Source organism: Theropithecus gelada, chromosome 15, assembly GCF_003255815.1.
Source record: "Theropithecus gelada isolate Dixy chromosome 15, Tgel_1.0, whole genome shotgun sequence".
Classification (NCBI taxonomy): domain Eukaryota; kingdom Metazoa; phylum Chordata; class Mammalia; order Primates; family Cercopithecidae; genus Theropithecus; species Theropithecus gelada.
In genome coordinates, this window is record NC_037683.1 from 79310778 (window position 1) to 79328757 (window position 17980).

Sequence of the window (17980 nt, forward strand, 5' to 3'; positions counted from 1 at the left end):
GTGAAGCTCAATGACAGGATGAAAAACAATCCTGGCTTAATAGCTACAGGATGTGAAGGGCTCTATGTCCTTAGTAGCTCATTCACTCGGTAAATAGTTTTTAAGCTCCTTGTATGTGCTAGGTATTGAACTAGGCAAGGAAAAACAAGAGTTTGTCCTCAAGGCACTAGCTACTGTTGACGGTGGCTGCAGTGTGAGAGATCTTCTGAGTAACGTGAACAGAGCATCTAACTGAACAAGTGGGTTGTTCCAGGTCTGTATTCCCACTATCACTGGGCTACACTTGGTATTTTTTGTTTATTTCTCTTAAAGCCTACTTTTTTATTATTGTTCTTCTCTTTTATTTTTTTTTTTAAATCTTTTTCTAAATTTTTTAAATCTTTTAAATTTTTTAAATCTTCGGCTAAATACTGGATATCAACACTGGATTTGTAGTAGTTCAGTTAGGCTCCTAGGAAGTCATTCAGAGAACACGTTACAGTGAATCAGACTGTGTTAACTCTGACCTAGAGTGTTACCATCTGTCTGGCTCAATTCCAAGAGAGAGAACCTCCTCCTGTGACCTCTTCCCCCATATTTCAGGCCATAAATAGGTGCTGGGGCCCTGCCAAGTTGGGTCACTGTGGTTCATGAGGGACTGTCAGTTTCTTACAAACACTACACAGCTGCAAAATTGCTATGCCACCCAAGGTGACTCATAAAATCTGCCCTTCTTAAAAAGGGAATATGAGAAATATCACCTCCTGGCTACCACAATAATGCAATTAGGAGTTCTGGTTCTCTGATGACTACCCGCAAGAGTCCTTAGAGGAACCACACGGGAAATCTGGGAAACCTAACACTCTGATTCCAAGGCAAGTATTAGGAAGCAGGGTAGAACTGCTGCGTATTTTAGTCTAGGATTGTGATAAAATATAAATGATGTTTGATATTTACTTGTATCAGTCAGGGTTTTCCAGAGAAACAAAACCAATAGGATATACACACACACACACACACACACACACGTGGTAGGGCAGAGAGAGAAAAAGAATTATTCTAGTTATTTTAAAGAATTTGCTAACGTAATTGTGGGGTCTGGTATGTTCAAAATCCACAGGGCAGGGCAGGAGAGAAACTCACAGGATTTCTATGTTGCAGTCTTGAAGCAGAATTCTTTCTTCTGTGGGAAGCCTCAGTTGTTAAGAGGCCCTCAACTGATTAGATAAGACCTACCCATATTATGGGGCGTAATCTGCTTTACTTAAAAAATCTACTGATTACAAATGTTAATCACATCTACGAAATACCTTCACATCCCATCTAGACTAGTGTTTAACCAAACAAGAGGGCACCGTAGCCTAGCCGAGCTGACACATAAAATGAACTGTCACACCGCTTAGAACTGAAAGAAGTAATCAGAAGCCTTTGTCATGCTATTGGGGAATAAAGATTTCAAGGAAGGTAACTTGTCACCACCCAAATCCTCTAAATTTCAGATTTCTCTCTCTTTGAATACCTTCAGTCTTGGGGTTTGGAGTCACCGTTTCACAAGGCCAGCAGTTTCATCTTTGGATAATTCTCATAGTTGACAAACCCTTGCCTGAATATGTGTAATCCCAATTCTCCCTATAATTATAATGCCTTAAATTCAGTTCTACCCCTTGGAACAACATTGAAGCAGGATGAAGACCAATTTATCTTAAATAATGTCCCAACGTGTATGCTCTATGGAATATTCATTTTGTATGATTCTTAGTTTGGGAGTGGGGGATAAAGAAGGTTCTGTGGTCAAATAAATTTGGGAAAGATTGCTTACATGCTGTTTCTTTGGAATACACAAGGAAACCAACTAAACTAAACTGTAACCTGGCACTTCTCATATACCTGACCTTGGAAAATCCTTTCTTCTTTTTAATACCATCCTGTGCAATAGACATTGAAGATTTCTACAAGTCTCTGACTTTGGTTTAGATGCTCCATCCCTCCAGTCGGTCTGCATCATGGTTGTTGTATTAATTAGCTGTGCTGTGGAGCAAACCACCCCAATCCTTAGTAGCTTAAGATAATAGCCATTTATTATTTCTCTCAAGTCTGCAGTTCACTGGTTGATACTGCTCTCTGAAATGGTCTTGATTGATCTCAATTGGGTTTACTTATGTATCTTCAGCCAGCTGGTGAGTAGGCTGGGGGATGACTGGTCTAGTGTGGCCTTAGCTGGGATGACTCAGTCCTATTTTATGTGTTTCTCATACCCTTTCACCAGGCTAGCCTTGGATAGTCTCATTGCAGTGACAGGGGTTGAAGAGAGAAAATGGAGACATGCAGGCAAGCACTTTTCCAAGTCTCTCCTTGCATCAAATTTGCTGAAATTCTGTTGGTCAAAACAAGTCACTTGGGGCAAGCTCAGAGTCACAGTGGCATGACACCATAAAGTTACAGGGCAAAGGGGGAGGATATGGGGTGACCATTAATTGAGGCCATTGGCTATATTCATCTAACACAGTTATCAAATGCAAATCTGAGAAATGGTGCTAAAATGGCTACATCAGAATTAACAGAGGAAGCATAGTAAAAATGCAGGTCCTCCAATCTCTCTACCCTTTAGACATGCACAGGGTAGGATTGGTCACCCCCAGTTTTAAAAACACTGATGATGAGCCAGGTTTGGAAACACCTGGTTTGGACCCCTCTTTTGTTAAACAATGTTAATTAAGCTTGTGCAATTATAAATTCCATAAGGGATATAGAAAGAGGTTTAAGATGAAGGTGTTGATGCTTCTTCCTGATGAGCTTCTAGTCTCAGGCAAATAAGACGGTTGGGTAGTAAGACAGACACCAATAGGTCGGTCAGCTTTTAATCCCATTGCTGCCATGACTTTTTCCTGGCCTGAAAATCTGTCCTGGCTCATGGGATCCCTGCAATTAGATCATTTACTCAAACTGTGACTGACACATTTTATTCTGGGTGTGTGTGTGCCATGTCCTCTATCAAGAGAAGCAGCTGCAGAAGAGGGACTGAGCCCAAGTTAATCCTAATAGGGCTAGACTTAAAAGGGGTGGGGAATAGATGATTCCTACCCCAAAGACTGAGGATCCCAAGAAGTCAATGGAGTAACTGTTGTAAGGGTGTGGACTGTGAAAACACATTAATATCAAGTATTATCTGAACCTGAATAAAATCAAATCTCCCAAATATGTATACAACTTTTTCCCACAAATATATTTATATGTTGTTATGATTAGTAACATATAAGTATTGCTGAATTCATTATATCTAGTTATTTGTGTGTGTATATATGTATTTATATATCATTTCAGTCAACAGTTAATGAAGATAGAATAACTAAAAGTTTGTGGGAGTTCATATAATTTTTTGCATTCAAAAGTTGGATACTGTATTGGGCTGCTCTGGCTGCCATAACAAAATAACATGGACTGAATGGCTTAAATAACAATGTATTTTCTCACAATCCTGGAGGCTGGAAGTCCAATATCAAAGTTCCAAGAGGGTTGATTTCTGGTCAGGCCCCTCTCCCTGTCTTCTAGATGGCTACTTTCTTTCTGTGTCTTCACATGACTTTTTCTCTGTGTATTCATGGGCAAAGTGTTAGTTCTGGTGTCCTTTCTTCTTCTTAGAAGGACATCAGTCTTATTGGATTTGGGCCCCAACCCGGTGATCTCATTTAACCTTAATTATCTCTGTAAAGGCCCTATCTCCAAATATAGTCACATGGGGATTAGGTCTTCAAACATGAATTTTTGGGTAACACCATTTAGCCCTTAAAAGGAACCATTGTGTTAAACTATTGCTGAATATAAAATGCCCTCACTCCTTGCTGTTGCCATTTTGGATCTCCTCCAAGATATGATTTGGCCCCAGAAGTTTTCCTACTTATTTCTTCAGAGTGATGGCTCTCAAACATTTTTGGACTATAGCCAGCCCCGTGGTTCAAAAGACCTCTTGACTCTCTACTTTAAGTGTTCAAACTAGATTATATATAAAGCATTGAGGCCCAAAATATGTGGATTTTATGCCTACTTTAAAATAGTAAGCTTATGTATAGATTTTACATTCTAGAATGCTACAATATAAGTTTAGGTAATCAAATAATTTGCAGCTAAAAAAAGGCAAGCAAAAGTTCTTCACATCAGCAATGAATGTACAGGCATACATTTCATATCTTCTTTATCAATAAAGGCACAGTTGATTCATATTTGAATTGCAATGCCTTTGTGTCTCAGTATATAGCTCTTGGAGCATTTTAGTTTCCTAGTCTGTATATGTGTTTCACTGAAACCTAAGAGGGCAAATATTATTGCCATAGTGGTTAACAGCAAGGCATCTAGAGCGAGAGCCAGCAAACTGTGGCCCAGAGACCAAATCCTGTCTACTGTCTGTTTTTGTAAAGTTTTATTGGAACACAGTCATACCAGTTTGTTTATGTAATGTTTAAGGCTGCTTTGGGGCTACAACAACATAGTTCAGTAGGGACTCTACAGTTTACAGAGCCCCAAATATTTAGTATCTGGCCCTTTACAGAAACAGTTTGCTGACCTCTGACCTACAGTGAAGATCCCTGAGTTTGGGTCCTGGTTCTGCAGTGTCTAGCTGTATGATCATAGGCAAGTTGTCTAATTTCTCTGTGCCTTAGTTTCCTCATCTGTAAAATGAGGATGATATTATTATCTGTCTCAAAAGGGTGTTAAGAGCGACAAATGAACATGTAGAGATCTCAGCCTAGGGCCTGGACTAAACACTCAAATAGTAGTTGTTATTAACTGAACAACCCTGCACAAACTAAATCCATAATGAAGATGCAAAACTAAGAGGAATTTATAACTAAAAAGGAAAATTAACAGTGATTAAAAACCTGACCAACTCAAATCAACAGTGGTGAGGCTCCTCCCTAAGTACCCTTTCTAAAAATTTGCAGGAATTCTATTTATATGTGGGGCATGCCCAGTGGGAGCTTTTGAACATTGGCAAGTATTGCTTGGCACTAAGCCATTTTAGGAAAATGTAGAATAAATTCTTGGTAAATTCAGGCAATATACTAAGTTTAGTTTATTTAGTAACCCTTAATAATTCACCAAGGATGTACCAGTAAATAACCCCTAGCTATTCCCAAAAATAGAACTCAGTGGAATTAAATTGTATTTTCAGTTCTGCTCATAGCCTACCAGATTATATTTTGAAACTGTCTAACCCTAACTCTTTTCTGACTGGATGACGGGCAGCCCTCTGGTCCATGGATTCAATGAAACCATTCGTGGATTCCATTCCTAGTTATATTTCTGCTTGATTCTCTCTTACAGTCACTGGCTGTACCTTTCACCATAGGTGGCTGTGGCAAATTGGCCCCCAAGGAAGATTAAATAGTATTACAAGTAGTTAGGTCAGTGTAAATATTTTAGCCCCATTGGAAAACATCTTTCAGTGATGACTGGTACATCAGTAGTATCACGGTTTGTTAAGGGAATTTCGTAATCCAAGGGAGAAGGCCTGCAGAGATTGCTCCCCAGTCTACCAGTGGGTTATGTAAGATCATTGGCAGTTCTTTACATAGGTGTTAATTTTGCAATTGTATATATAACACTGGAAATAGCAGTCTTAAAAAAAAAAAAAAAAAAAAAAAAGGATGCTTAATTAGGAGTAGCAAGTGTGAATAGAAAGTTTCTTGTCTAAGGCCAGGTACAGAGGCTCATGCCTGTAATCTCAGCACTTTGGGAGGCCAAAGTGGGAGGATTGCTTGAGGCCAGGAGTTTGAGACCAGCCTGAGCAACATAGCAAGACCTCATCTTTACAAAAAACTAAAAAGTAAATGGATGTGGTGGCATGAGTCTGTAGTCCTGCCTGCTTCAGAAACTGAAGTAGAGGATCACTTGAGCCCAGGAGTGCAAGGTTGCAGTGAATTGTGGTAGCCACTGTGCTCCAGCCTGGGTGAGTGTGAGACCCTGTCTCTAAACAGTAAGAGAAAAAAAATATGTCTTGTCTAATCTGCTGGTGGTTTGGATCCTTATCACTGTCTGACGTCTCTTTACGAAGTTTCAAAATGAAACACAAATAGTCATTAACTTGTGAGCATGACTACAAAAGAGTCCTCAAGCATGGTTACTCAGAGGCATGGCACACAGTTGTGATGGTTAATACTGAGTGCCAACTTGATTGGATTAAAGGATGCAAAGTATTGATCCTGGGTGTGTCTGTCGAGGGTGTTGCCAAAGGAGATTAACATTTGAGTCAGTGGGCTGGGAAAGGCAGACCCACCCTTAATCTGGGTGGGCACAATCTAATCAGCTCTCAGCACAGCCAGAATAAAAAGCAGGCAGAAGAACATGAAAAGACTGTACTGGATTAGCCTTCCAGCCTACATCTTTCTCCTGTGCTGAACGCTTCCTGCTCTTGAACATCAGATTCCAAATTCTTCAGCTTTGGGACTTGGACTGGCTTCCTTGCTCCTCAGCTTGCAGATGGCCTATTATGGGATCTTGTGATCATGTGAGTTAATATTCCTTAATAAACTCATATATATATATGTATATCCTATTAGTTCTGTCCCTCTGGAGAATCCTGACTAATACAGCAGTTAATGCTAATTGTATTTTCTTTTTTCAGACATTCAATAGATTTTTAACAGACTTCTTTTGAGAAGTTTTATGTTCACAGCAAAAATGATTAGATGATACAGAGATTTCTGATATGCCACTATTGCCACACATGAATAGCCTCACCCATTATCAACATCCCTCGCCAGAGTAGCACATTTGTTGCAGTAGATGAACCTACATCATTATCACCCAGAGTCCATAGTTTACCTTTGGGTTGACTCTTGGTGGTGTACATTCTATGGGTTTGGACAAATGTATAACATGTATTTATCATTACAATATCATATAAGGCAGTTTCACTGCCCTAAAAGTCTTCTGTGCTCTACCTATTTGTCTCCCCTAACTTTTGGAAACAACTGATCTTTTTACTGTCTATTGTTTCACCTTTTCCAGAATATAATATAGTTGGAATCATACAGTATATAGTCTGTTCAGATTGGCTTCTTTCACTTATTAATATTCATCTAAGTTTCTTTCATGTCATTTCATAGTTTGATAACTCATTCATTTTTAGTGCTGAATAATATTCCATTGTTTGATTTAGCACCGTTTATCCCTTCACTCATTGAAGGATATCTTGGTAGCTTTCAAGTTTTGCAAATTGTGCATTAAGCTGCTATCAATATCCATGTGCATGTTTTTATGTTGACATAAGTATTCGCTTCCTTTGGGTAAAAATCATGGAGCATGGTGGCTGGATCTTATGATCGTATGATTAGTTTTTTAAGAAACTTCCAAATTGCCTTTCAAAGTGGAGGTATTTTGAATTCCACCAGCAATGAATGAGAGCTCCTGTTCTCTACGTCTTTGCCAGCATTTGGTGTTGTCAGTGTTCTGGATTTTGGCCATTCTATTAGGTATAGAGAGGTATCTCATTTTAGTTTTCATTTTATTCATGGCACAGGATGTAGAGCATCTTTTCCTATGCTTATTTGCCATCTGTATATCTTCTTTAGTAAGGCATTTTTTTTTTTTTAAGTATTTAAACCTTTTTCTTTGTTTTTTGAGACAGTTTCATTCTTGTTGCCCAGGCTGGAGTGCAATGGCCTGATCTTGGCTCACCACAACCTCCACCTCCCAGTTTCAAGTGATTCTTTGGCCTCAGCCTCCTGAGTAGTGGGGATTACAGGCATGTACCACCATGCCTGTCTAATTTTGTACTTTTAGTAGAGATGGGGTTTCTCCATGTTGATCAGCCTGGTCTCGAACTCCTGACCTCAGATGATCCGCCCACCTTGGCCTCCCAAAGTGCTGGGAATACAGGCATGAGCCACCGCACCTGGCCATATTTAATCCTTTAAAATTTTTAATTTTTGTGGGCATATAGTAGGTATATATAATTATAGGCAGTACATGAGATATTTTGGTATAGGTATACAATGCATAATCACATCATGGTAAACAAGATATCTATCACCACAAGCATTTATCCTTTGAGTTACAAACAATCCAATCATACTCTTTCAATTATTTTAAAATGTACAATTAACTTATTATTAACTATGGTCTCCCTGTTGTGCTATCAAATATTGGATCTTATTCATTTTAACTATTTTTTGTACCTATTAACCATTCCCAGTACCCCACGTCACTGCCCTTCACAGCCTCTAGTAACCATCATTTTGTTCTCTGTCTCCATGTGTTCAATTGTTTTAATTTTAAGCTCCCACAAATAAGTGGGGATGGGGACATGCAAAGTTTGTCTTTCTGTGCCTGGCTTATTTCACTTAACATAATGACCTCTGGTTCCATCTATGTTGTTGCAAATGACAGGATCTCATGATTTTTTATGGCTGAATAGCACTCCATTGTGTATATGTACCAAATTTTTTAAGTCCATTCATCTGTTGATGGACACTGAGCTCACTTCCAAATCTTGGCTATTGTGAATAGTGCTGCAATAAACATAGGAATGCAAATAGGTCTTTGATATACTGATTTCCTTTCTTTTGGGTATATACATAGCAGTGGGATTATTGGATCATATGCTATCTCTATTTTAGTTTAATTTAATTTTAGTTTAAGTTTTAGGGGTACATGTGCAAGTTGGTTCTATGGATAAATTGCATGTCATGGGGGTTTGGTGTACATGGTATGTTGTTACCAAGATGATAAGCATAGTACCTGATAGGCAATTTTTCTATTCTCAGCTACCTCCCACCCTCCACCCTCAAGTAGGGCCCAATGACTGTTTGCATGAACAAACTAACAAAACAAGCAAAGAGAAAATTAATTTTTAAAATCTATACTTTAACTTTTTCCCTCTTTTTAACTTTTCATTTCAATTTATATTTTTTATATTGCCTATGTCTTGTTGTAGTTATTATATTTTATCATGTCATCTTCTACTCATATCTCTACTTAACATACAAGTAGTTTACACACCACAATTACAGTGCTAGAATATTGTGTGTTTTATTCTGCACTTACTAACATCAGTGAGTTCTGTATCTTCAGATGATTTCTTATTGCTCATTAACATCCTTTGCTTTTTGACTGAAGAACTCCCCTTAGCATTTCTTGTGGGACAGGTCTGGTGTTGATGAAATCCCTCAGGTTTTTTTGTCTGGGAAAGTCTTTATTTCTCCTCCAAGTTGTAAAGATATTTTTGCTGGATAAACTATTCTAGGGTAAAACAGAACTTTTTTTATCCTTCAGCACTTAAAATATGTCATGCTACTGTCTCTTGGCCTATAAGGTTACCACTGAAAAGGCTGCTGCCAGACATATTGGAGGTCCACTGAATATTATTTGTTTCTCTTCTCTTGCTGCTTTTAGGAACATTTCTTTGTCCTTGACCTTTGGAAGTTTATAAATTTTATGGGGACTTTTAGGATCCTTTTAGGGGAATTTTAGGAAATTTAATAATCAAATGACTTAAGGTAGTCTTTTTTGGGTTAAATCTGCTTAGTGTTCTATAACCTTCTTGTACTTGAATATTGATATATTTCTCTAGTTTTAGAAGTTTTTTGTTATTTTCTCCAAATGAACTTTTTACCCATATCTCACTCTCTACCTCCCTTTTAAGGTCAGTAACTCTTAGATTTGCCCCTTTCATGCTGCTTTCTAGATCTTGTAGGCTTGCGTCATTGTTTTTTATTCTTTTTTCTTTCGTCTCCTCTGACTATATTTTCAAATAGTCTGTCTTCAAGCTCACCAATTCTTCTGCTTGGTAAATTCTGCTCTCAACAGATTCTCTTGCATTCTTCAGTATTATCAATTGCATTTTTCAACTTCAGTATGTCTGCTGGCTTCTTTTTAATTATTTCAGTCCCCATAAAATTTATCTGATAGGATTCTGAAATCCTTCTCTGTGATTCTCAACACAGCTATTTTAAATTATCTGTCTGAAAGGTCACATATTTGGCTCTCCAGGATTGTTCCCTGATGTCTTATTTAGTTCGTTTGGTGAGATCATGTTTTCCTGGATGGTCTTGATGTTTGTGGATGTTTGTTGGTGTCTGGGCATTAGAGAGTTAGGTATTTATTGTAGTCCTTGCAGTCTTGGCTTTTTTATACCCATCCTTCTGGAGAAGGCTTTTCAGATATTCAAAGGGACTTGGGTATTGTGATCTATATTTTTGGTCACTGCAGCCATGTCTGCATTGGGGGTGCACCACAAGTCCAGTAACGCTGTGGCTCTTGCAGCCTTGTAGAGGTACCGCCGTGGTGGTCTTTGATAGGATCCAGAAGAATTCTCTGGTCAGAGACTCTTGTTCTCTTCCCTTACTTTCTCCCAAACAGAGTCTTTCTCTCTTTCTGTGCTGAACTGCCTGGAACTGGGGGAGGGGTGACACAATCATCCTTGTGACCACCACCACTGGGACTGTACTGAGGCAGACCTGAAGCCAGCACAGCACTAGTCTTACCCAAGGCTCACTGTAACCACTACATGGCTATTGCCTATGTTCACTCAAGAGCTTAGTGTTCTACGATCAGCAGGTGGCAAAGTCAGCCAAACTTTTGTTCTTCGCTTCAGGGTGATGGGTTCCCCTTGGCCCTGGGTAGGTCCAGAGGTGCCATCTGGGAGCAGGGCCTGGAGTCAAAAACCTTAGAAATCTACCTGGTGCTCTGTTGTACTACAGCTGAGCTGTCAGCCAAGCAACAAGAAAAAGTCCTTCCCAGTTTTACCTCCCCTTTCCACAAACAGAGGAGTCTCTCCCCATGGCCACCACTGCTCCAGACACATGGGAGGCACTGTCTGGCTACTGTCAATGTTTACTCAAGGCTCAAGAGCTCTTCAGTTGGCTTGTGGTGAATGCTGCCACTCTTGGGACTCTTCCTTCAGGGAAATTGGGCTCCCCTTTGGCCCAGAGCAGGTCCAAAATTCTGTCCAAGAGCCAAGGCCAAGGCTGTCCCTTAGCCTCAGGGACCCTAAGATCCTGCTTGGTGCTCTACCCTTCTGTGGCCAAGCTGGTACCTAGGCCACAAGACAAAGTCCCCTTTACTCTGTCTTCTGCCTTTCTCAATCAGAAGGTGGCGCTCCTTGTAGCCACCACAACTGGTCCATCTTAGAGTTAAACACAAGACCCGTGGCAGGTACTGCCTGGCTACTGCTGCTGATTATTCAGGGCTCATGGGCTCTGTGGTCAGCAGGTGATGAATCCTATCAGGAGTGGGTCCCTCCCTTCAAGGCAGCAGATTCCCTTCTGGCCCAGGGTATGTCTAGAAATGTCATCTTAGAGCTAGGGCCTGGAATGGATGCCTCAGGACTTTGGCCAGTGCCCTATTCTATTGTGGCTGAGCTGGTATTCAAGCCGTAAGACAAAGTCTTCTTTATTCTTCCTTCTCTTCTCCACAAGCAGAAGGAAAGAGTCTCTTTCAGAGGCTGCAAGCTGCACTGTGCAGGGTTGAGGGAGAGATAACACAAACACTTTCTTGGCTGCCCCAGATGGTATTGCATTTAGTCACATGCTTCCCAAGTCCAGTGGCTCTGAGTCCAGCACAGCATTAGGATTTGCCTAGGAGTTGCTGTTCTTGTGGCCTAGACTGCATTTCACTTCTATTTAGGGCCCCAGAACGCTTTAGCCTGTGATGGTGAGGCTTGCTGGAACTTGAGTTTTGACCACTGAGATGGACAATATTTTCCTGGCTGGGGGTGGTCTAAATGTTCCCTCTGTGGGCATCAGCTGAGCTCTTCCCAGTGTTGCTTTCCACTGTAACAGGGCAGCACTGAATTCCAATGTAAATTCCCTAAATTACTACAATCTTCCTCCCCCAACACACATACTCTCTTTTTGTGCTACGCGGCTGCTGCCAGGGGGTGTGGGAGGGGTGGCATTGGCAGTTCAAGACTGTCTTTCCTATCCTCTTCAGTGCCTCTTTCAATGATATAAAGTTCAAGCCAGGTACTGTGATTGCTTACCTGATTTTGTTCTTATGAAGGTGCTTTTTTTGTGGAGATTGTTGTTACATTTTGTGTTCCTTTGGAGGTCAATTGGCAGAGGCTTCTATTTGGAGATCTTGCTCTACCTCTCTAGACAATTTTTTAGTCAGGTTGTTTATTTTCTTATGGTTGAGTTTTAAGAGTTTTTTTGTATATTTCAGATAATAGTTCTTTATCACATATGTCTTTTCAAATATTTTCTCCCAGTCTGTGTCTTGCCATTTCATTTTCTTGACAATGTCCTTCATAGAGCAGCAATTTATAGTTTTAACGAAATCTAGCTTATTAATTATTTCCTTCATAGTTCAGCCTTTGGTGTTGTATCTAAAAACTCATCTCAAAAACCAATGTTGTCTAGATTTTCTCCTATGTTATCTTCTAAAGATTTTATAGTTTTGTGTTTTACATTTAAGTTTGTAACCTATTCATGTTAATTTTTTTCTGATGGGAGTAAGGTCTGTTTCTAGTTTTGTTTTGTATTGTTTTGTTTTGCATGTGGATGTCCAGTTATTATAGCATAACTTATTGAAAGACTGTCTTTACTCCCTTGTAATAGCCTTTCTTCCTTTGTGGTCTATCTTGGTGAATTTTCCATGTATGATTGGCGGGAGTGTACATTCTGCTGTACTGGATAAAGTATTCCATAGATAACCATTATTTCCATTTAATTGATGGTGTTGTTGAGTTCAGCTATACCCTTACTGATTTTCTGCCTGCTAGATCTGTTCATTCCTGATACAAGAGTGTTGAAGTCTTTAACTACAATAGTGGATTAATCTATTTCTCCTTACAGTTCTATCAGTTTTTGCCTCACATATTTTGACACTCTATTATTAGGTACATTCATATAAGGATTATTATGTTTTTTTGGAGAATTTACTCCTTTATCATTATGTAATACATTTTTTATCCCTAATAACTTTCTTTGCTCTAAAGTCTGCTGTGTCTGAAATTGATATAGTCAATCTCACTTTCTTTTGATTAGTGTTAGCATGTTATATCTTTCTTCATCCATTTACTTTTAATTTACATGCATCTTTATATTTAAAATGAGTTTTTTCCAATATGTAATATTGGAAATACCAGATAAAGCAATCAGAAGGTTGATTGTTAAGTTACTCAAGAAAATGCAAGAGAAAGGTGAAAACCAACATAAAGAAATTTAAAAAACAATTCAGTATATGAATGAAAAAATTATCTAAAGAGATAGATATTTTAAAGAAAAGCCAATCAAAATTTCTGGAAATTTAGAGAACCTTTGGAGAATTACAAAATGCAGTGGAAAGTTTTAACAACAGACTACACCAAGTAGAAGAAAGAATTTCAGAGCTTGAGGACAAGGGTTTTGAATTAAACCAATCAGACAAAAATAAACAAAACAAATTAAAAGAAATGAAGAAAGTTTCCAAAAAATATGGAATTATGCAAAATGGCCAAACCTAAGAATAATTAGTGTTCATGAAGGGAAAGAAAAAGCAAAAAATTGGAAAACTTATCTGAGGGAATAATTGAAGAAAACTTTCCTTGTTGTACTAGAGATTTAGATATTCAAATACAAGAAGCTGAAAGAACTTCTCAGAGATTCATTGCAAAAAGATATCACCAAGGTCTATAGTCTTCAGGCTATTAAAATCAACACAAAGGAAATAATTTTGTTTTTAAACTTTTATTTTAAGTTCTGGGTACATGTGCAGGATGTGCAGGTTTATTCCATAGGTAACTATGTGTCATGGTTGGTTGTTGAACAGATTATTTCATCACCCAGGTATTGAACCTAGTATCCATTAGTTATTTTTCCTGATCCCCTCTTTCCTCCATTACCACCTCTGATAGGCTCAAGTATGTGTTGTTTCCCTCTGTATGTCCCTGTGTTCTCATTGTGCAGCTCCCACTTATATGTGAGAACATGTGATACTTGGTCTTCTGTTCGTCTGTTAGTTTGCTAAGGAATAATGACCTCCAGCTCCATCCATGTCCCCTGCAAAGGACGTGATTTCATTCTTTTTTTATGGCTGCATAGCATTCCATGATGTATATGTACCACATTTTCTTTACCCAGTCTGTCATTAATGGGCATTTGGGTTGATTCTATTTCTTTGTTATTGTGAATAGTGATGCAGTGAACATACAAATGCATATGTCTTTATAATAGAATGATTTATATTCCTTTGGGTATATACCCAGTGATGGGTTTGCTGGGTCAAATGATATTTCTGTCTTTAGGTCTTTGAGGAATCACTACTCTGTCTTTCACGATGGTTGAACTAATTTACATTACCACCAACTGTGGAAAAGCATTCCTGTTTCTCTACAACCTCACCAGCATCTGTTATTTTTGGACTTTTTAATAATAGCCATTCTGATTTGTGTGTGATAGTATCTCATGGTGGTTTCGATTTGCATTTCTCTAATGATCAGTGATGTTGAGCTTCTTTTCATATGCTTGCTGCTGTATGTGTGTCTTCTTTTTGAAAAGTGTCTGTTTATGTTCTCTGCCTACTTTTTAATGGGGTTGTTTTTTCTTGTAAATTTGTTTAAGTTCCTTATAGATGCAGGATATTAGACCTTTGTCAGATGCATAGTTGTTGGGAAAAGGTGAGTGTTGGGAGAAGCTGAGGCAGGGCTTGCATGTTGGACATAATGTAAAAGAGTCTGGGAACATGTCCAGGGTCCAGGGTCTAAAATGCCTTGTGGCCTTTGGAACACCAAGTTCTGTGCTAAAGGATGGAAGGCTACCGTGACTCACCATAATCTAAGCCCAGGGCATAAAATCCCTTGTGGCTTGGATAGAATCCAGGGCTTGTGGCTCTGGAATGTGTCTAGACTTGCTGGCTCCTTGCCCCTTGCTCTCCTGGGATCAATTGTATCTTGAGTTAAAAGAACCTGCTCTCCATTATCTCAAGTAGCAGAGCAAAATGCTAAACCATCACATCTGTAAATCATGTGCTTAATGCAACACGCCCTTTTGACCCCCTCATTCTCACCACCTGTTGCTTTGTTGGATTACTAATAAATAGCGTGGGCTCCCAGAGCTCAGGGCCTTCACAGCCTCCACAATCACGATGGCACCCTGGTCCCACTTTACTTCTCAAACTTTTTCTCAATCCTTTGACTCTGCCAGACTTTGCTACCCCCATGACCTGGTATTGGGTCTGATCACTCCAACACATAGTTTGCAAAAATTTTTTCCCATTCTGTAGGTTGCCTGTTTCCTCTACTGATAGTTTCATTTGCTGTGCAGAAGCTCTTTAGTTTAATTAGATTCCATTTGTCAATTTTTGTTTTTGTTGCAATTGCTGTTGGTGTTGTAATGAAATCTTTGCTCGTGCCCATGTCCTGGATGGTATTGCCTAGGTTGTCTTCCAGGGTTTTTATAGTTTTAGGTTTTACATTTAAATCTTTAATCCATCTTGAGTTAATTTTTTTATATGGTGTAAGGAAAGGATCCAGTTTCAATTTTCTGCTAATGGCTAAGCCAGTTCTTCCAGCATCGTTTATTGAATAGGGAATTCTTTCCCCATTGCTTGTTTTTGACAGGTTTGTCAAAGATCAGATAGTTGTGGGTGTGCAGTCTTATTTCTGGGTTCTCTATTTTGTTCCATTGGTCTATGTGTCTATTCTTGTACCAGTACTATGCTGTTTTGGTTACTGTAACCCTGTAGTGTAGTTTGAAGTTGAGTAGTGTGATGCCTCCAGCTTTTTTTTTTTCCCCCTTAGAATTACCTTGCCGATTTGAGCTCCTCTTTTGTTCCATATGAATTTTAAAACAGTTTTGGGCCAGGTGCGCTGGCTGACACCTGTAATTCCAGCACTTTGGGAGGCCAAGGTGGGCAGATCCCTTGAGGCCAGTTTGAGACCAGCTTGGCCAACACAGTGAAGCCCCATCTTTACTAAATATACAAAAGTTTGCTGGGCATGATGGTGCATACCTGTAATCCCAGCTACTTGGAAGGCTGTGGCACAAGAATCACTTGAACCCAGAAGGTGGAGGTTGCAGTGAGCCGAGATTGTCCCACCGCACTCCAGTCTGGGTGACAGAGTGAGACTCTGTCTCAAAAACAAAACAAAACAAAAAAAGGTTTTTCTAGTTCTCTGAAGAATGTCAATGGTAGTTTAATGGGAATAGCATTGAATCTATAAATTACTTTGGGCAGTATGGCCATTTTAACAATGTTGATTCTTCCTATCCATGAGCATGAGATGTTTTTTCATTTGTTTGTGTCATCTCTGATTTCTTTAAGCCGTGGTTTGCAGTTCTCCTTGTAGAGATTGTTCACTTCCCTTGTTAGCTGTATTACCAGGTATTCGATTTATTTATGGCAATTGTGATCTCACTTCTTTTACAAATTTAAGAATAATTTTTGATGTTTTAGTTTGTTCAGCTTAATGTTAAGGTAGAGTAGCAACTTCCAAGCTCCATACATGTAGGGCTGGAGTCCAAAAGTCTCCAATAGAGTTTTAAAAATTCCTATGGATGGTTCTTGCACAAAATATTCCACAGTAAAATCTGATCTTTTCTTTCTTCTGATGCTCTGTTGGCAACCTCTCTTTGGTCTGTGAGAATTTTGGCAATGCTCCCTTTCTTAGTTATTTTCCTGTCTCTTCATTTTTTTCTAGATCTGCCTCTTCCTGGAGATCTTCCTTTGCTCTTCACCCTTCCCCAATTAATTTTTTATTATCCTGCATTTCTGTCTATGAAGATGCCTGGTAAACCCACCCCAACTTCTATTAAGATAAAGTGGAAATGAACTGTCAATATCTATCTTTTTCTCTGGGTCAGAAATAATTAGATAATAGATCACTGAAAATTAAAAAAAGATATAAATAAATGTATTTGTGGATTTACAGTTCTTGTTTGCTTAGTTTGTAAAACAATATAGTTTTTCATTATACAGGAAATATCTATTGTAGGAATTTTGGCAAAATAAAGAAATCTAATAAATAAAAACATAAGTACCATAACCCTACTGCCCATACATAACCACTGTCAATATTTTGCTATATTTCTTTTCCATCTTCTTCACACATTTATTAAGTACACATATACCTACATAATTTATCTGTTTAAAAGTTACTTTATACTAATAGTTTATACATATGGGGCATTTATTAGATACCATGCCAAGCATTTTATGTACATTATTTTATTTAATTAATCTTCACTATAATCGAATGTGATATAACCTACATTATTTCCATGCTAGAGATGCTGAAATAGGGCCCAGAGAAATAAATTATTTGACCAAGTTAATTAAGGATGACAAGAGTCCATGATGTTTATCCTATGCTAATTTGGTCACCATATTTGTTTTATTAATAATAGATCTTAATATTTAAATTGAATTTATTAGTGATTAGAGGATTATTTTAAATCTAATGAGTTATTAGCTTTTAAATAAATAAGTTAATGTGTGTTAATTGTGGCTCAAAATATTTAAATTTAAAATTCTTAACAGAGTACCTTTCTTGCCTGTATTAAATGAGGCAGAGAATTACTACCCATGAGAAACGCCACAAACTGAACTCCATTCTTGTCTTTAATCTTGTTTCTCATTCCTTCTTTACTGTTCAACTAAACTGATGGATTTGTCACATGAAAAAAGAAGGAAGATTAAGAGAAATTGTCTCATGAACCCACAAATGATTCACATTCAATCTCCTCATCCCCTGCCTCCTTCTGAAACCCTGGTGAAGTGATCACACACTGAGGGCTGTTAAATCCATTGATTTAATTCTCATCCTACCCTCCTGGTATTTCCCCAATGGAATCACTTATGAAATAGGCAGAAGTTAAAGTTCTCAGCTGATTTAGCAATGTCTGACAAAATTATGATTTCCATTATGATATGAGGATGATTAACATATATAGATATTTTATCGTTTATTCTGAATGCTACATTTTATCAGTGTATAGCATATATTTTTCTTATATCAGTGACTTATGTCTCATAAAATAACAATCAACAAGACTATTGAAGTTCTACCACACCCCCAACTAAAAAT

At 38.4% G+C, this 17980-nt stretch overlaps 1 long non-coding RNA gene across 2 annotated transcripts in view; it reads left to right on the top strand.

Moving 5' to 3' along the window:
- Positions 1–17980, top strand: part of LOC112608258 — an 87914-nt gene that overhangs the window by 52207 nt on the left and 17727 nt on the right. Inside the window, exon 1 of one of the 2 annotated variants that reach the window (XR_003115966.1) lies at positions 721–854. The exons of the other annotated variant lie outside the window; for it this stretch is intronic. This is a non-coding gene — a long non-coding RNA (uncharacterized LOC112608258). Of the gene's footprint in view, positions 1–720; positions 855–17980 lie in introns of those variants that run through there. 2 annotated transcript variants of the gene reach the window in all.